Genomic DNA, 20,821 nt, shown 5'->3' on the forward strand with positions numbered 1-20,821 from the left:
TGTTTATTTTGTCTATGACAGAATTCTTAACTTTGCTTGGAGGCAGAATTTTTTTTAAAGAAAAGGTTACAAATACCAGAAGGACAGGTGCAAATTCACGCATAAGTGCTGTCAAAATACAACTGACTTATGGAGACTTTAGCAAGGGGTTTACAGTGAGAAGTTGAGGTTGCTTGCCATTGCCTTCCTCTGCAGAGCCTTCCTTGGTGGTCCTCCATCCAAGTGCCAACTCTGTTCATCTTATGAGATAAGAAAAGACTGGGCTATACCATGCTGCCTTCCCTAGGGCCAAATATTTGCCTTGAGATGTGACACAGAAAAAAAAACACCCTGCTGTCCTAAATTCTCACAGGATAAACATTATTTCTAGGGCAAGGCATACATTCACAGTAGCAAGTTATACAGCTCTCATACAGTACTTCTGAATAAGGTTTTTTGGTAGGTGACTCAGAGAACAGTCCTAAGTCAGTCTGTAGTCATGCTCAGGTCTGTCCAGTGAGGCTTACTCCCGAGAAAGGGTTCATAGAATTGCGCTGCAGCAGAACAATTCTAATTGGGTCTACCTAAGATCCTACTGTAATTGTGCCATCTATTGCAGAGTTGTATCTGTCTTTGGTATTATCACCAAGTAATAAACTTAAATTAGAAATGGCTTTGCAAGCTAAAGACTTATATATTTTTCAAGCAAATAATGATGGGACAAAGAAAGTAGATTGTCAATACCTAGGCTATCATGTATATCCAGTAATAAAAAATAAAATACATTTACACAAGAAACATATTTATATATGTTGTGTGTGTGTATGTGTGTGCATGTACACACACACACACAAAACAATAAATAATTCTAACTCAGCTTTTATTTGAAACAGAGACTGTTATTCACTTGGTATCATGTTAGTGCATTCTCTCAGATTGATCTTCATTTTTACAAATAGACATTTTTGTTTTCCAGCTCTGTCACTGAAGCCCAGCAATTGTCTAGTAATTGTGTTTCCCCACTCCCCCCCCCCCCCAATACAAACCACTTCCCGCTTCAGAAGGGTATAAAGAGGGCTGCGTTTGTGTCACAGGGAATTAATGAGCCAGAAAGTAAAGAGTTAAAATAAAGGCAGGCTCACTGGTTTGTAGAGATCTGTCAGAGCCTGAGTGGCTGGCTACATATCTGTCTCAGGAACAATAGGTACCTGTATTCTGCATGGGCTGCTGAGCAGGCTCTAGGAGCCTGGAGAAGGTCTGCCTCTGCTAGGGTTTTCTTCCTGAGAATCCCTTTTGACAGTCCCACTTTCTTTGGGGGGGGGGGGTCCCAACTTCTGCTCTGACAGACGAAAGAGCTTTGATTATTTCCATTCAGCACTCACACGGCCTGTGATTTCAGTCCCCAGTCTAGTAGTCAGCAGGCTGCCTTTTGCACTTACTTTGCCTGTGCGTGCGCACACGCACACACACAGCCACCCTTTACAGGTCTACGCAAACAGCGGAGTGTCACAGCCCCAACCAAGGCACAGCACTCTGAAGAGAGCTGAACCAGTCTCCATGGTGGCAGGAGGGGGCACTGGAGGTGACAGCAAGAGAGAAGACACAGTCCGTTTTCAAGTTTTGGTAAGAGAGAATGTTTATCCTCTCAGATTTAAAATCTTTTGTGAGCTTTCTGTTAGCTTTAAGTGATATCTTAAAGGGGGGGGGAGTGTAATTATCTATTTGTGAATGCAGGTTCTTCTGATCAGCTTCCAGAATGTATATTGCATATACAAAACCAAATTTATTTTTTCATTTCCCAAGTTAGTAGAAATCCCAGTTCCCATCTTTCATGGTTAAAGATATACCACCAGGATGTCTTTGAGATGGTATTACATTGGATAGTTCGGCGTTTATTGATTACGGCTCAATGGGGTGAAATGCCACCTTGCACTGATTGTGTACATGCTGAACTTAAACCGTTTCCTCGGCCCTACTTTTAAATTATTTTACTTTCTTATCCATAACATGGTCAGGGAGTTTTAAAAATTAATGGTTTCCCCTGCTGAGATGAAATAATATAATCCGCAAGAGCTGCTCTAGGAGAAAGATTGTTCCGGAAACATTTTAGTGCAGGTGTAACCTTTAAACTTTAATATGTTGCTTTCCAATGTGTTCCATTAGTCAGAAGTTGTCAAAAATGGGAACAACTATTTAAGTAAAAAGCATTGAAGCTGTATGTTAGCAAAATGCATTGCTTGATACAGTAAAACTAGGGATAGAATTCCTGCTCCCAATCTCCCTCCTAACAAAACAAAATCCTGCTTAAAATATCTTTAGGGCATTTTCTGTTGATGCTTTGTAAGAATATAAGGTATTTAGAAGATCCTAGATGTGAACTGAATAAGTACAATGAACCTAGTCTGGCTGGAACAGAAAATTTAGAGCAAGAAGCACTCCAGAAAAACAACTTCAAATATAAAAGTTAACCCAAGGAAGCCACGTGATAATAAGTGATTCTATCCTGGTATAATGTATTCCCTTTTTTGGATAGAATGCAAAGAACATGCCATCATCTCCTGATCACAAACTAGATCTTTGCTATGGTGAACAAACACCTTACAAATATAAATGTATGGTCTGAATCAAAGACCAACTTTGACACCGTGTGCTGTACAGTATTTTCCATTTATTGCAAGTCAGTGCATTGTTTAAAGGGAAGCAGTTTGAAGCCTGAGTGTACAGTAATCAGTGCAAGAGATGCATTTTATTCAGTTACCCATTTGCAAGATTCATTCTGAACTTCCTGTGATATATTGTTATGTAAATATGGTTCAGCGGGGGAAAGCAGTGCTAAGGAGATTCAATTTACTTTGAAAGTTGTTCATTATAGCTGGGATGAATGTTATTTATTTGATGTGATTCAAAGGCAAGAAATGGCTTTTTCATTGTGAAACCTATTGTGATGGGTGCGGGGTGATCTCATCTCCTACTTTCACACTGGAGGACACAAAAAGAGATCTCTGTTCATGTTGTCATTGCGAAATCTTCCTAGGAGCCTAAGCAAAGTGCTTAGTTGCTCTGACCAATCTAACCTCAATCTATGCCATTTTAAGGCACATTTTAATGTTTAGGAGCATGTACCTTGATTTATGTCCAAAATTGTGCCTAAATGTCTTTGTTTCCCTGTGATAAATGGTGGCGTACAATTAATCATTTCTTAGAAGTAAACACTGCTGCCCCACTCAAAATATGTTTTGTTCTGAGTTAATGGTATGGAACAAGCCAGTCTCCATGAATAGCTATCTATTATTCAGAGAGCTACTGAAACTTGGATCAAAAAGGAGGAAATTGGCATTCATTTTCCTTGCAAAAGTGTTTCATTGCTGCTATCTGACGATGAGACAACATGCAGATTGACAAGGAATGCCCAGTATTCCATCTCCCAGCCTGACGATATAATGGATCAGTCCTAAGTATATTTATCCCACAAGGCCAAAAAAGGTCCATAGTGCTTTTATCTGATAATGTTTGTCTGCTACTCCATTATCACTGACGGTACAAAGATATGCAGTCAGAAGTACTTTCATTCCTCTGAAAGGAACTCACTGTTTCAGGCTTATGCAAGTTCCTTGAATTCAAATACTATCAGATTTTGTTACTATTAGAAATGTTCTGCTCATGTGATGCTTAATGGCCCTTGCATTTCTATGTATGAAAGAATAGCAAGGAATGACTCTGATTAAGAAGTTATTCAATACAGAGGGCTTTTCTTCAGGGAGGGGTACAATAATTCACACACCCCATTAGAAGAAAATTATTGGTTTGTCTTGTTTGGGAAATGTGTGTCAAGCTAATACAATATTGATTCCAGGCTAGCAGGGAATATGATTTGTTGCTTTTTCACATAGCAGAAAAACATAGCAATACTTCCCCGTCTTCCTCTTTAGTAATGAATTTTGTTCTTAAACTGACTAAGATTGCTGCTGTAAGAACAATCAAATGCAGTGTTATACCTGATATGATTGCTGGCATGATAAATAAAAGATAATTCAAGTTAATTGGTCATTATACAAATTTCTCCTTACTGCCCTTCAGGTCTTTTCACTCCTTCTTTATTTAATAGCTTAAAAGTAATCCTTTAAAGGAAAGATATTTTTTAAGAGTACATCTTGCATAGAACAGGTGCAATTGGAGAAACACCTAATTGGCTGCAGTTAGAATCTCTTAACTAGGTACCACTTGAAAGTTCTTTGGTGAATGTCATAATTGCCAGTCTAGAAGGTTTAAAGTAAAACAAGGTTTTCTTTAAAACACTTGTTAACCTTGGCATGCCAGCTTAAATCTGTTATGTATTTTTGTCTTGTAAATTGGAAGTGACAATTTATAGTATTTGGAGAGATGATGCTTAGCTGAGATAATGCTTAACAATCCTATATCACAAGAGCTAAGTTTCAGACCAGCACGGCTATCCACCTGAATCCTATATCAAGATTGTGAAACAGAAGTTACTACATTCTTAAGAGAACAGACTTTGGAAAAGGGATCTGTTTGAGACATTTCCCCCCCTGTATCTTAATAGTAGACAAATAGCAGAATTTGGCAAGATGATCAAGGATTTCAAAAGGAAAACTGTTTTATTAATTCAGTATTGAACACTGTGGAAAAAATGATCTCCTTTACTTTGTACAACTTCTTTGTGTAACCGTGTGATTGTAAGCAGAATATGATTAAGAATACAGTCCAACTTTCTGAATTTCACCAAGTGTTGTCATTAGCTTGGTGGGGGGTGAGTTGAACAACTTTATTTTGGCATTACCCTAAAAAATAATATGGCACTGTGTCATATTACAATTGTGACAAACTAATGGGGTCTTCTGGCACTTTAAATACAAGCACATTTTTTTTATCCTAGCATAAGCTTTTGGGGACTAGAGCCAGTTTCATCTGATACGTTTTGGATTTCAAGGCTGTAAACATATGCAGTTCCAGGGTTTTTAAATATTCCTGAGTTGATATTAACTTTCCACCCCCCTCCCCCCAAAAAATGTTGTTTCATATGTCACAGCAACAATAACTTACTGGTTCTCCTGCATAAATCAATGATTAGGTGAATGGCCAGATATTCTTGGCAATGATACCGAAAGGAAATTCTTAGAAATTGTATGAAGTAGTGTGGAACTAAGCTAAGCTAATACCTTTGTGTTTTTATTGTCACTGTATAAAAATTAAACTGTCCTTAGTTCACTTTCCAATGTTCCATATGCCTACTTAAAAAGATAAAGTGATAGAATTACAGTGTCTTAGTAAACTGTTGCCAAATACTGCAGTATTGATTAACCAGCAGGAGATGCTGGCTTCAGTGTTTCAGCTGTCACCCTTCTGTTGGAGACAGTGTACCATTTTTACCACTGAATGATTTTCCAGGAATCCATAGCAAACGGAGAAGTGTTTCTTCCTTATGATTTAATGTAATTGAGCCTATGAAGGTGTCTTCTTTCTTTGCTGTTTGCTTTTAACTTTTGTCATTTCATACTGTTCTCTACTTAAGAAATATAATTTTGTTTAGAGATATATTTCTCTGAAGTGCATATATAATTTAAATAACAGGCACCCTTGCATTGAATCGATGCTGTACTCATCATTGTTCTTCCTCTGGTGTTTAAATCAATGTTGTCATTTTTTAAAAGAAATGTTGTATACAATATATATGACCCCAAAATGAAGCACTAATGCTTACCATGCTGGCCATTGCCCCACAGAAAACATTCCTAGCATTTAACGCATTTGTATTTTTTGACGTACATTCTGACAGTTTTATGCATTCAATTAATAAAGGGCTTTTCCAAGATTGATAGGTTGCAACCTAAATTAATGCAACTGTTCCTTTAAATTCTCTACTCATTAGGAAGTGAGACATCTGTGGCTTCTCCCACCCATTCCCAAGGCCTTTCATCTGTCCCCTCCCCACATGTTGTAATGAGCAAGCTCCAGGTGTTCTGCACAGCGGGGAGAAAAGGGAACAAATGAAGGTACAAAATAAGTGGGAGAATCCATAGGCAATTTATCTTGCAATCAGAATTTAAAGGAAGGGTACACCTATCTGAACAGCAACTCAGTATGCCACTGTAGTTACATTTGGTTTAGAAGTGCCATATATTCAATGATCATGATTTTCTGGTTGATAAATGCTATTGTTTTGCACTTGAATGGATAATTAGAAAGAATATTACAAAATTTGAGTCCAATAGCACCTTTAAAACCAACAAAGATTTATTCAAGGCATGAGCTTTTGTGTGCATGCCCACTTCCTCAGTCAATATTCTTCCATTCTTCTTCCATTCTTTTCCTTTCCCTCAGGTACTCATGACTTGTCCCCTCTTGGCAACAAGCAAACTCTCTTTAGAGCTTCTCTTTAGTCAACTCTATATTCTTGTTGCAACTCTATATTTGTTGCACTCATATAAACTGTAGTAGGGTGGTATGCATTAAGGATTTATCTGTTTTCATGTGTGTGTCTCACCTTTGCACACTGATATCAATGTTCCTATTTGATTATCAGACATACTATTTGATTATTAGACATCCAAGGTGTATTGCTAAGAGAACAGGACCTGGAAGGGATAGTCTGGGAAGAAAACACTGTCAACTTTCCATGAGGATCAAAGCACTCAAGGCTTTGAAACACATTGGACAGCAACCCAGAATACTCTTACAGAAGTACAGATGGTGTTTCCTATCTGGAAAAGAAATCTGAACTTGCTAGTGGCTTTTGAAGTCCCCTCAGTAGTTAATCGCTAGTCTTCCAGAATCAAGAGTGTTGATGATATCATTCCTCTTGACCCACTGGCTATATTTTTTTCTTGTCGTTTTCCAGTCACTAGAAGTACTGCTGATTCTCAAAACCTTCTTTATAAACTTTTTCACAAATCTATCCCCTTCCCATCTTCTGAAATGTGAGGTGTAGCAACATGATTTTCAGTATAGTGTAGAATAAAAAAAATGTAAATGTGAATTATTGGAAGAAAGGAAACAGAGACTGATATTGAAGATTTGCTGCAATGATTTCTCCTCTGTGATCTTTATAAGGCTCATGAAGAGGAAGCTACATTTATATTCCTCGGTAAGAAAAAAAATCAGCCTGTGTTTAGTTTTGAAACATCAATATTTGAACTTCCCATTAATCATATTCCAAAAATTACTCATTTTTTCAGGCTTGCTCAATTCTACATTTAACCTAGCTAGAAACCCTAATTCTCCCAGTTGGGTCTCCTATATAAGACAGTATGTACATTGCCACCTGAATTTTTCAGGGTGTTTTTGTGGTCATTCAATTGCAAGAGAATCCTTTCCCTAGTAAAGCAGACAGACACACAAAAAACTTCCATCACACTCTCAGTGCCAAGACAGTCTATATTCCCGATTTGTGCAGGTATAGCATAAATAACAGGATTTGGTTTTTCATGGCATCCCATGGTGACCATGGAATTTTATTCTAAAAACAAAGTTAGAAAAAGAAGCACATAGTTGCGCCATTCCTATCACAAACTGGAGGAAAGATGAGACTGCTACAATTTTGTCAGGTTCTGCAATCAAGTAGAGCACTCACACAAATTAAATGTCTACCACCCAAAATGCTGATCCAAAGAGATTCAGAACATTACAAAAACGTGTTAGGATATGATAGGAAGAATGCAGAGCAGCAGAAGTGGTATTGCTCTTGGTTCTTTACATACCAAAGAGGATCAGCCAATGAAGTTTGCCATGTGATAAATATTTTTGACTGATCAGTTAATGATGATATTACTACATAAGGTAAATGTAAAGGTATCCCCTGTGCAAGCACTGGGTTATGTCTAACCCTTGGGGTTACGCCCTCTAGCGTTTTCATGGCAGACTCAATACGGGGTGGTTTGCCAGTGCCTTCCCCAGTCATTACCGTTTACCCCCCCAGCAAGCAAGCTGGTTACTCATTTTACCGACCTCGGAAGGATGGAAGGCTGAGTCAACCATGAGCCGGCTGCTGGGATCGAACTCCCAGCCTCATGGGCAGACCTTTCAGACTGCATTTCTGCTGCCTTACCACTTTGTGCCACAAGAGGCTCTATTACTACATATATTACTACATATATTACATATACTATATATATTACATATATATGTGTGTATGTGTATATATGTTTGTATATACACACACACACACCATATATTATATCAAATTTTTATTTGCCATCAGGTCTCAGCCAACTTATGACAACCTTTTAGGCAAGAGATATTCAGACATTCAGAAGTTGTTTGCCATTGCCTGCCTCTTCAAGAAAGTCTGGTATTTCTTGGTGGTTTCCCATCCAAATATTAATCTATTAAATCCTTCTCCATAATTTATGTATATTTATATATTTGTTCAGTATTTCATTCCATAGTAAAGATGCTTTGCAAAGTAGATAGGCTTAACTTTCAGGTTTCTCTTCTTACATCTTATAAGTTATTCTCTGTGAAACTTATTTTACTTCCTTTGTGTTAATCGTCTGCCTCATTTCAAATTTCTTCTAAGCCTCTTCCATAATTTATTAGTACCTCCTTGAACTATTCTTCCAACAATTTTTCTCCCTAGAAATGTCATCTTTTTTGGGCCTGGAGCATGAGGATATGGCTGCAGTATATTGACTTCTAGTGACAGAGAACTGGATTTGAATAAATCAGCTTTCCTACATATATTCTTTTGTCATTTAAGTGCTAGAATCCAGGTCCTAACAACTCTCTATATTTCTAACAGTGAAGTATGGTCTCATCTGTGGTTATCTAAATCTGCAGACTGGGGCCATTCTTACTCATACTTGAAAGTTATGCAAACTTAGGGGACTCCACAGGCTTGCAGAAAAAAACCCTGAAAACTTACGAAAGTATACCAGGGGGTTGAAATGTCAAACAGACACAACTTTGGTCTCTGTATATGCAGGCATCTAAACTACCTTTTGTAGCAGTGGCTGCAATGGTGGGAATAATAAGAGTCATTGGAGCCCTGGCAGTAGAGGGTAGATGCCTTGCCAGGATCACTGAAATATTGGAGGCAATGGGGGTGGCAGAGGCCGAGAGCCATGCTGGGCGTTCTGAAAAGATGGAAGATGGAGCTGCCCTACACTGACTGGGGCAAGAGACATGTTGGGTCTGGTAACAGAGGTTGGATGCTGTGCTCTCTGAGGGGAGCCAGAGCTGCTCTAGACTTACTGGCACTGGGAATGTAGGGTGATGCGACAGGTCCAGCAGCAGAGACAGGGAGCCGCTTCAACCTCATTGGGGTGGAGGAAACAGAGGATCTGAAACTGTACTTGGGTTGCTGGCAGTAGAGTTGATGAGGGGATAGGAGCTGTGGTTGTCTCCCCAGGGGCAGTAGCAATGGTATGTGTGGGGGGGACGGGGGGGGCTGTGGCTAAGAGGTAGAATGTATTCCCCTTCTGTTAAAACCACTTGAGGAATTCGTAAAGCTGAGAAATCTCTGTCCTTCAACAGTGACATCTGCAGTCAGAGAAAGAAACTGAAGTCTACATAGATGAAAGATAGAGAGGGACTCAGGAGTTGCAGGAAATTAGAGTTTTCTTCAGGACCTGATACGGTCTCAGTATCATTGGGTGTAATTGGAGCTGTCAAAGTTCCTCAGGGCCTGTAAAATGGAGCTCTTCCACCAGGTTTTTGCTGAGGCCAGAATGAGGAAGATCAGGGGCCCTTTCTTGGGCTACACTAGAATATCAGGCGAACCCCATACCTTGAGGCAGAGGATTGTCTGAAAAGGCTGGCTGGGGCATGGGGGAAATATTGCTGCCAATCTTGTGTTTGGTGTTGTGTGGCGTTTTAACAGAAGTTTTAATAGGGGTTTTATGTAACACTTGTTACCCACCATGAGTCATTCCCAAGAGTGGTGGGATAAAAATCTAACAATACATGTACAAATAAGTAATTTGGAGTGGGCTTGGAAAAATATAAGAGGGTTTTTTTTGGGGGGGGGGGAATAGCCAATATTAGTTGAGCTTGTTTGAATTAAAATGGCAATGGCGGATGGTACAAGAATTACACAGTTCTTCTGAAACAAAATTCCAACAACATCTTAAAGACTAACGACATAACAGCATGAACTTTCATAAATTAGAGCTCACTTCTTCAGATGAACTGTGTCTACTCATATGCTAAGTTGAGGAATAGTGTAGTGGTTCTCAAATATTTTTACTGGACATTCTCAAAAGTGCTGTGTCAAACACAAATTTGTTTGATCATTAAGCAGTAGACCATTTGAATGTAAATGTTTTGGCTTTGAATTCCTCAATGTCTTGGTATCCAAGTAAATGGGTGATTCTTCACGCTGCTTTCAAATTACCGGTTCCAGCCATTCAGCTAAGTTGAGAACTCCTGGTTTAAATGCCCATTTTGTGTTGATGAGCCCTGGAGTTGGCTTCTGTGGTCTTTACAGAACTTGTTTCTATGGCGAACACATCAGGACATTGTTGACAATTGAGCTCTTAGCCTGGCTGTATTAGGGTGCCAGCGGTTTGCCATTTAGGCTCTTCTATCCCTCAGCATCATTCTAATCAGCCTGTGTGCCTGAGCTCAATGTTGAGAGCTGGATGAGAGGAAGCAGCTGCTGCATTGAAGACTGGAGGGAAGGACACAATCAGAGGGTAAAAGTGGGTGAAACAGTTTATAAATTGTCACCTCTCCGTGGAATTACCTTTGGGAAGCCTGTTGCTGAGATTCTGACAATTCCTAGCATAATTTTTTCCACAGATCCTGGTCAGGTCAGATTTGGGAATAGGAAGGAATATATTAAGCCAAGGCTATCCTGAATACGGTCTGCGGTGGTTTCTATGGCAACAGAAACTCAAGATGACAGTAAGGAGGGGTAGCTAACAGAAGCTCATACTCAACTGTTGGATGCTAATTTGAAAATATTGCCTTAGAAAAATAACACCGTCTTATTTATTCCCATTCTGTCTCCCTTCTGTGGAAAGGAATCTGTAGGATGGTAAGATGTGCTTGCCAGCAAAAGCACCAAAGCAGTCTCTTGACACTTGGATATACCGGCTATATCAAAGTATCTCAGTTTTCTAAAGCTCATGGCAGTTTGTAAGGTATATAATTTTCTGGGCTAAGAGGAAATATTCCAGAGAACCTACTTCACTTTCCAGACAGGATACCATTTTTGCAGCTGTAATTTTATGAAATACACACTTACGTCCTGATGTGATTTTAGTGGAGCTTAGGTCTGCTAACTTAACATTTCAAAGTTATCACCTCAATATGAGCAACCATTGTTTAAAAGCTATTAAATATATTAAGCATGCTAAATGTCCACACACAAATGACAGATTAACTGCAGATACCAAATGATTTCCCAATAAGATCTCTATAAAATATATATGGATGGATTGTGGAAAATGTTTTTGCTTTGGCAAATCTCCAACAGATAATAGGTTGTCATAGGTCAGCCTTTGACAATGCTGTGATTCAGGTTTTTGCTTGGAGTATGATGCCAGTAAAAAACAATTAAGGACTAGTTTTATGCAGGAGTTCATGAGGGATTAGGTGCTGATAGAAAAAGACCAAAGAAATACATAGACCAAGGCTACAATGACGCAAATGATGTAAGCTCCTTTGGGTTCATATTGGAGAGAAAGGTGGGATATAAATTAATCATAGAATCATAGAGTTGGAAGTCCAACCCCTGGCAGAATGCGTGAAACTCACAACCACCTGCCCACTAACAGTGATACCAATTCCATGCCCAGGTAATTCGTCCCCCCCAAAAACAGAATCCTTGGCTAGTCTGGTCCAGTGGAAATTTGCCTCCCCATTCCAAAATTTTCCTGGGCATGCAGGAAAATGCCACAAGAGCCAAGCACCAACACAATCTCTTCTGCCCACTCACTCACAATCTGCCTAAGTTCACAGAATCAGCATTTCTATCAAATGGCTATCTAGCATCTACTTAACAATTTTCAATGGAGAACCCACCATGTCACGAGGAAGCCTGTTCCACTGAGGAACTGCTCTAGTTGTCAGGAACTTTTTCTGGATATTTAGCCGAAAATTCTTTTGAATTAATTTCAATCCATTGAATCCGGTCTGACCTGCTGGGACAACAGAAAACAAGTCTGCTCCATCCTCTGTATGACAGTCTTTCATTAACTTGAAGATGACTATCATATCACCTCTCAGTCATCTTCTCTCCGGGCTAAACAGACCAAGCTCAACCTTTCCTCATACATCTTGGTCTCCACACCCCTTACCATTTTTGTTGCCCTCTTCTGGACATGTCCCAGTTTGCCTACATCCTTTTTCAATTGTAGTGCCCAAGACTAAACACAGTATTCTAAGTGAGGTCTAATCAGAGCAGAGTAAAACAGTGCCATCACCTCGCATAATCTGGACAATATATTTCTTTTGATTCAACAAAAATCCCATTTGCCTTTTTAGCTACCAAGTCACACTGCTGACTCATGTTCAGTCTACTTAGACGCCTAGTTCCTTTTTATACATACTACTGCCAAGATAAATCTCCCCTATCCTATAATGATGCATTTGATTTTTTCTACTTGAATGCAGACTTTTACATTTATCACTATTGAAACATGTTTTATTCATTTTAGCCCAGTTTTCCAACCTGTCAAGATCATTCTGTATCCTGATTCTGTCTTCTGATATGTTTGCTATCCCTCCCAATTTACTGTCATCTCTCTATTCCTTCATGAAGCAAATAAACAAATATTTTGAATTGTGCCCATAATAATATAGGAGTCCAGTTAGACTTCTAGAAGCCAGCGAAAGAATTGACTCTGGAAAACCATGAGATCACAAATTTCATGGATAAGAAAATAGATGAACACAACCCACTCTCACGTTCTTAAGAAGCAATAATAGAAAGAGATTGAGTTTCGGGTCATGTCTGAAGGTTGCAGACTTTCCCCCCTCAAGTAATGTACTTTCTGTCCCTGTGGCAGCAGAATGAACATCTGAGCATTTTAATTTATGAAAATGTTTTTAAATAAACAAATGAGGAAGAGGTTTCCATGTTCAGACAAGGTGAAGAAGTAGGGGTCTTTTATGTTTCCTCATTCTTTGGTTCTTCAGAAGTCCAGAGTAGGGATGAGCATGAACCAGTTCATAAGCCAAAATTCAGGATTGCATTTAATAAATTCCAAGAAGACACAACTTTTTGCCTTTTGGTTTCATTTGCTTAAATCAGTTCATGAATTTGGCTAAGTTCATGCTGTTCCCAAAGAGCATTACACCCTGCAAATTCCAATTTGCTGGCCCTTACCAGCCCAAAAAAGTATATTTGGCCTCAACTACAGCCAGGACCTTTTTGGTCCTGGCTCCAGACTGGTGGAATGAGTTAAATGCAAAAAAGCCCCACATGTCATTGATACACAAGAAAAACAAGATACACCTGTGTAAAGAGACTGAGAAGTCAGTCTGCCCATCAGCTGTTAGGTTTAAATAGCTCTGAGAAATTTAAATAATCCATTTCACTGCCCCCACTTTGAAGTGAGGGGAAGTGAAATGTTTTGCTTCCCACCACTTCTAAGAAGTATGGAAGTGAAACAGAGTACCCTGATCTGGCTGGTTTGTTGGTTTGGTTCAGTTTGGAAATTTGGTTTGGGAACATTCCAAACCCTGAACTGCAAACCAAACTGGAATTTTACAGTTCATGCCCATACCTCGTCCAGAGTGACCATCACTTTTATATAGATTCAATTTTAATCTGAAGATCCATACCAAACTTTTCTGAAACTGGTTTTATGATGTATAAAGCTACTGTTAACCCACACTGGCCTAGGCAATGCTACAGGTTATACTGTCTTGTGGTACACTGTGGTAGAAATGATATGCAAAGTTCTGTGGTATCTTGAATGAGTCAACATAGACTGAACATCTATAGGAAACAGCTTGTGCCATCAGTTGTATTATTTGCACAGATTGAATTGTAGGAAGCATATTTTATACTTTAGGGCAGGCTTTCTCAACCAGGGTTTTATGAAATTCTGGGGTTTCTTCATAGTCCTGAAAGGGCTGAAAGTTCAGGTGTTAATTAATTTTTAAATATATTTTTAAAATTTGTCAAATGTTTATCAGGTGGCATGACCATATATAGGCCTGTAGGGGGTGGGAAGGGGAGGAGCCCCATATGGGCACATACACAGCTATGCTTTCCAAACAGATTCTGCATTATTGTGCAACTTCTGGGGTTTCTCAAAGCCTGAAGAATGCTTCAGGGATTTCTCAGCAGTAGAAAAGTTGAGAAAGTAGGATTTAGACAGTATATTCAAGCTGGATGGCCTTTTGCTTCTTTCTAGTTTTGTGGAAAGGTTTGGTAGGTAAATCATAAGGTAAATGGTGGAGAGACATTTGTCACTTCTCTGTCTGCCAAGCACTTTGAAGGTCCACTCAGCCCTCCTCATTTTCCCTCTCTGTCCAAGGCCAAATGGTGCCTTGGAATTTCTACTGTCATTCAGATAACTAGTTCAATCCCTTTATGACTAGCTTGTGTTCCTGAATAGAAATGAATAATCATCCATTTCAGAATATTTATATAATTTTTACATTAAAGTTTGAATAATATTTATTTTTTCTTAATCTTAAATCATTTTTAGTGTTGCATATTTTCATATTGTCTTCCATCCATCAGTTTAAACTATTCCAGTTTTTTTTAAATTCATCATGAGGCATTTTTTAAAATCATAATGTCATATTATGAAGTTTTTAGTTTCTGGGATGATACTTGATAAGAAGGCAGTAGAACTCAGAACTTCAGTTGAAATGCAGCACAAGGAGATATTCTTTACAATTCATTCCAGTATTCTTCTGATGAAGTGAGAGGGTCTCTAAAAGCAGAATTAGAGGGTTTTTCTGCATGTCATAAATTTAGCATCATGCTTACCATCTGAATACACTATATCCCAGCTGCTCAGCATGATGTCCCCAACATACCACATCTGGCCAGAAAACTGCTTGCTGCATCTGTCATTTTAAAGCACAAGTTGGTGAATCCCCAAAAGTGGATTTACCAACCTAAAAAATGCTATCCCCTGGTGGACAACCAGCAGGCCACCAGCAAACGAAATGTATGGGGTGAAAAAGTATTACATCTGCCTCCAGTGTCCCACCCTCGCACCCACCTCCCTCTCCCCTATTCCCAGGATGGGAAGTTCTTTTTCAAAATGGAGAACCGCCTGGAGCAACGAATAGGCGGACACGGGCCTCAGCTATGATTGTCGGTGCCTCTATGAAGATTCGGATAAGCATTTAAATGAATAAGTATATTTAATAAGTCTGGGAGGGGATTGATTGGAGAGGGGACTGGTTGGTAGGCAGGCCAAAGTGAAACAAGACTAAAGTGCCTTGCTCCTCATGTTTCCATATGAAGAAACACCGTTGGTTTCTTGTAGAAATACACCCAAAGCAAACAAAACCAAAAGGCAAAAAGTTGTGTCTTCTTGGAATTTATTAAATGCAATCCTGAATAATTTTGCACTCAGAACGGGGTCCCAGGTATTCAATCCTGCTTTCTAGTGCTTCTTCAGTGGTTGCAATTATAGTCTTAATATAACACCATATAATATCACCAGTATTACAGGTACAGGATATCACATAAGCAACAGCTCTTCTTCAGTTGTGCTCCTTGTGTTTCCGGCAGCAAGTGAGGAATGCAAGACATGCAAAAAGCACCCAGAAACATTTGAGACAGCTTGAGAGGTGTGGAGTGCCTTTGAGTCACCATTATTTTTCGTGCTTTGCCATATAGCAGGCTTCACACAATAATGCCCAATGTGCAGAAAAGCCCAGAAAGTTTCATCTGCAGATAGAATATAGAGAATCCCATCCCCAAAACAAAGCCTTCTGGTATTTTAGCTTTCTTTGCCCTTTTGAGGTATCATCATGCAAAGTAAAGTCCAGGGCTTTCTCTTCTTTCTGTCTCCTGAGAATAAATCATGGGCTGCCAGGTTTTACAAGGCATTCCATGATTTATTTCTGATCTCTCACAAAGTTCTCTAGAGTTATGCATTCCAGATAACGTTGACTGAATTATCCAAATCATTTGAATTCCTTTGATCTATTTTACTTCTGTGTTATTGCCACTGACTGTAGTATTGTATCAGATGAACAGCCAATGAACTTAATTCATATATGATCTTGAAAGCAAGAAGAATGCAATTCCAAAGGTTTCAAATGCAACAAAATCATCCAAAAAGTTAATTTCAAAGAAAAAAACTGCAAAGAAGCTTTTGACATGTGTCAGAATGGAAATCTTCTGTTAGAAGCTTCCAGGGTTGAAACAAGTAGAAGTAGAGATGAAGGAACAAATGATAAACAAGGCAATTGTTTATTTATTTAATTATTAAACCAATTGTTTATTTACTATGATACATAACATGTTTATAATCTTTAACCGCTCCTAGCGGAGCAGATTAAATAATTCGTTAAGGGCCCCGAGGGCAGGCCCTGTCCGTGATGAGGAAGGGTGCCGATAGGCTCCTTCCCCCGGACTGACAATTGGATTGGGCCCTCCGATTGTCAGCCCGGCGGCAAGGGACCTATTGCGAGCTGCGCACAGCGCGACTCCCAATTGGTCCCTTGCTGCCGGACTGACTAATTGGGAGGTGCGAAGTGCCTCCCGATCCGTCCCCCTTCCTGCTTGCCCGCAGCCACCTGGCCGCTGCCATTACCTGCCTCGGATCCGAGAGGGCAGGTCGCTGCCTCACCGCGCTGCCGCAGCCTTGCCTCCAGCGCCACCACAGGCCCAGGTAGGCCGCACCACGGGGGGGGACCTAGGACGAGCCGGATCCAGCTCACGCACTGCCCCACACCCGCGCCGGCCCGGAGACTCCCGAGCCTCGCTAGCGCCCGCTGCATTCAGAGTGCAGCAGGCTTATTTACTAGTATATGTATAATTATGAGTTTTTGGATTGACATTAGGCTTTGGCTTGATAGACCCCATAACTCTGATGACACCACATTGCTCCATGCCATTCAGTGCAGCATGAGGAATTGTGAAATAGGACATATTGCAGAAGGCCAAACAGGTGCATAACTATCAGTTTCTAAAGGTTCAAGCCATTATTAACACTATGAGAATTTATTAATGTCTCCCTCTCCTTTTGGTGGTGAAATTTAAAAGTTCCACAAAGCAATCTGAAGAGTATGGCTCCACATTATAAGCCTGAGAGGATTCTGAGTAGATCTACTGTGGCTAGCTCTCTTAATTATGTTTAATTTCTGGTTAGAGGTGATGGTAATCAAGGCTGTCTGAGGCAAGAAGGGCTAAGTAGAGTAAGTGTCCTGTTCTGGTGGCCGGGAGAAGGCATGCATCAGCCAGTCCAACAAAATTCAGCTTACCTGTATGTGTTTTACTATCATTGCTGCCAGCCAGATTGAGGGAGCCAATCACACAGCTCCTTGCTGCCATTGGCAAGGCATCATGTGGTCAGTCCTGTGTCGCAGTAGCAACATAATATTTTTAAGGGGGTCTTATGCACCCTGGGGTCAATGTCATAATTAATTCAACATTGCACCGGAAGCCTCTGCATTTGTGAGACCCGACATGCCCTAGAGATATCCTTAGGTCTTAACACCTAGTATAAGATAGGCCAATTTGTGTAAGAAATATTCTTCCTGTTTTATTATTTGCATTTCCATGTCTCTGTGGATCAGTGCAGCTTTTGCTATGGGCTGCCTGCCAAAACACCTACAGAAAATTGTATTTTTAATAGGTTGCTCTGAAGCAGCAGGGTCACTGTTATAACTATGCCAACATTAAAAGTGTTCAATCAAATATAATTTGAAATGTATTTCATGACCATATGAAAATTACCCCTTAATAATAATTTCAAACAATAGAGGGCTGAACAGCACGGTGAATATGCAAACTCTGTGTTAGCTCCACAATAGGGGCTCATTTTCACTTCTCCTTGGGAGGAAACTTTACAAGTTGTTTTGGTTTTTTTTTAAGCAGCTGGTTATTTCATTTGGTGGCTGAAATCTGAGAAAGACAGCTCTTTAAGAATCCGTGCCTTGGATTTCACTGCCAGTTTTTATGTGACACAGGGGCAGGTCTATCAGCAAATCAAGCTGAACGGCTCCAACTGTGCTGGTAATCTGGCTGAGGCCGCTTGGTGAAGATTTGGCCAGTGGCTGTGATCCCTGTGGGCATAGGGTTGCTCAACACTGACAGGTACATTTCAGATTTGGGGTCCCCATCTGCTCCCCACCAGCTCTTCACATCTCCATCCCATATGCATTGCCACCACCTACTCTGTGCCTCCCCCCCCCCCCACACACACACTGCCTATACTCAGTTGCTTGCACCACCTGCAGATTCTTTCCCTATTGTCCCTGCACAACACCTACTGTAGGAACCTGCCCAAGCGGGAGGGCTAAGGTGGGGCTGGTTTTAAACTGTGTTTTTATGATTGTATTTTATTTTATCTTTGTGAACTGCCTTGAGCTTACTTGCAGGGAGGGGCAGAATAAAAATTCAAGGGAGAAAAAGAAGAGCTGGTTCTTATATGACACTTTTCTTTTCCCAAAGGAGTTAAAGCGGCTTATATTTGCCTTCCTTTTCCTCTCCCCACAATGGACACCCTGTGAAGTAGGTGAGGTTGAGAAAGCCCTGATCTCACTGCTCGGTCAGAACAGCGTTATCAGTGCTGTGGCAAGCCCAAGGTCACCCAACTGGCTGCATGTAGAGGAGCATGAAATCAGACCCAGCTCACCAGATTAGAAGTCTGCAATCTTAAGCACTACACCAAGCTGGCTCTCCACTAACACCAAATAAACAAATAAACAAAGAAAGAAACAAACAAACAAATATAAATGGGCCCCTTTGTCCCAGGTAACACTACATTCATATCTAAGGAAATTGCTTAATATATTCTTTTTTTCATGTACAGTTTTCTTTTTAAGTAGAATAGATTTTCAGCTACCTTTGATATGCTTAATTATAGGAATTACTTTTATCTGACATGGGAATATCACTTTTGGATTAAATAAGGGATATAAATTTGCCAGAAAAGTAGATTAAAGAAATAGATATGAAGCTTTGTAAAGCGATGTGATTTTTAAAGCAAAGGAGCCAACTAGTGAGTAGGATTATTTATTTACCATATGGCGAATGAGTAGGATAATTAGACAAAGGGAAAGAAATATATGCTTAGGATTGCAGCCTTATAAACCATCATTTTATGCAGTAGTTCACGTTTATGACAAATTCTTCAAATTTCTTTCAGAATCGTTGATGCTTCAGTAGAAATCACTGTTCTACAATTTCCTCTGATACCTTCAACTGAGGGACCAGAAAAGTGAGGGCTTGTACTCTGTTAAAATATTGCTCCCAGGCACGAATCTTTTATTACTCAGCATTTAACTGCAAACTGCCTGTGGGCAAAACTATTGATGCATTTAACTCAGTTAAAAGGACATCAGTTAAAGGGACATCAGTTTAGTTTGGTGACCAGTTGGCATATTCTAGGGTTGGCTGGATTGTGGCTCTCCAGATATCCATGGATTACAATTACCATGAGTCCTTACTATATTTTACTGTGGTACGAAGTAACATTCCTAGCTACTCTGTGTGGTTTTATGCAGACATGGATTTCCTTACTTCCTTTGAAACTTTATGTATGCATTGCTTGAAGGGCATACCATAAGAATTGGACAGCTCCTATCAGACCATTGCTTTCCATCTGGAATGTTTAAATGGTTTATGTATTCCAAAGGGGTAGCCTTGTTTGCTTGTTGTAGCAAACTTAAACAGGAGTCTAGTAGCAATTTACAGATTAACACCATTAACAGCATAAGGTTTTGTGAATCAAAGCTGCCTTTACCAGGTCTATACAAGTGTGAAACCATCAGGGCTGATTTCTACACACAACAGGAAGTATTATTTGTGTTTCTTTCATTTGGTCTTATTTGCAAAGCTATTAATATTCTTTCCTGGCAAGGACTGATTGATTAAATAGCTCCCATCTTTTGTTTTTGTCCTCACAGTTACTAATATGATTTGGAATGTAATGCACAAATATGCACTGAAAGGACTGAAAGAACCATTTTTGTTTTGTTTTAATCACTTTGATTATTTAAATAGAAGCATCATTACAGTGTGTTGAGAGTAATTTGTTAAGAGAAATGTTTCTTAATTCCTCTTTATCCAATTTCTCCCTGAAATCTGTCAATTCTTTTCCTCTTTTAAAAAGAATTTGAAGTTAGTGTCTAATCTGGGCTTTCTCAACCATGGTTTAGTGAAATCCTGGGGTTTCTTGGTGATCCTGGAGGGGCTTCCCAAATGGATGGGAGTTAATTTTTTATATATTTAAAAATGTTGAACATATGTAGTCATACGGACATATTGGCCTGTCGCTCCCCCCCCCCCCCAATGGCCAATGACGAGCCTGGAGAGGATGGAAAGGGGAGGGGCCCTGGGTGGACATAGAATCATAGAGTTGGAAGGGGCCATACAGGCCATCCCCTGCTCAACGCAGGATCAGCCCAAGCATCCTAAATATATACACATCTATGCTTTCCAATTATATTCTGTATGATCTTGCCACTTCTAGGATTCCTTAAAGCTTTAAGATTGTTTCAGGGGTTGAGAAAGGCTGGTCTAATCAGTTCCATTAGATTAAAGAGAAATTCAAGGAGAGATTATGCACAGTTTCAGAATTTCACTCTGTAGATTCTCAGAGGCAAGCAATGTCTTCCCAGACTTTCCTATGCTCCTGCTAGAGTGCTACCCTCTGGATCATAACATTAAAAATGGCTAATGTTAGAAAAGATTTCTCTTTAAAGATAAATGAAAGAGCAATCCCTCTTTTAAAAA

General features: G+C 39.8%; 1 protein-coding gene across 21 annotated transcripts in view; it reads left to right on the forward strand.

Moving 5' to 3' along the window:
* LOC143838184 (uncharacterized) overlaps positions 1-20,821 on the forward strand; it is a 229,256-nt gene that overhangs the window by 118,823 nt on the left and 89,612 nt on the right. Inside the window, exon 1 of one of the 21 annotated variants that reach the window (XR_013231287.1) lies at positions 1,209-1,602. The exons of the other annotated variants lie outside the window; for them this stretch is intronic. The gene's annotated coding sequence lies outside the window, so the exon portion shown is untranslated. Of the gene's footprint in view, positions 1-1,208; positions 1,603-20,821 lie in introns of those variants that run through there. 21 annotated transcript variants of the gene reach the window in all.

This window comes from Paroedura picta, chromosome 5 (genome assembly GCF_049243985.1).
Source record: "Paroedura picta isolate Pp20150507F chromosome 5, Ppicta_v3.0, whole genome shotgun sequence".
Classification (NCBI taxonomy): domain Eukaryota; kingdom Metazoa; phylum Chordata; class Lepidosauria; order Squamata; family Gekkonidae; genus Paroedura; species Paroedura picta.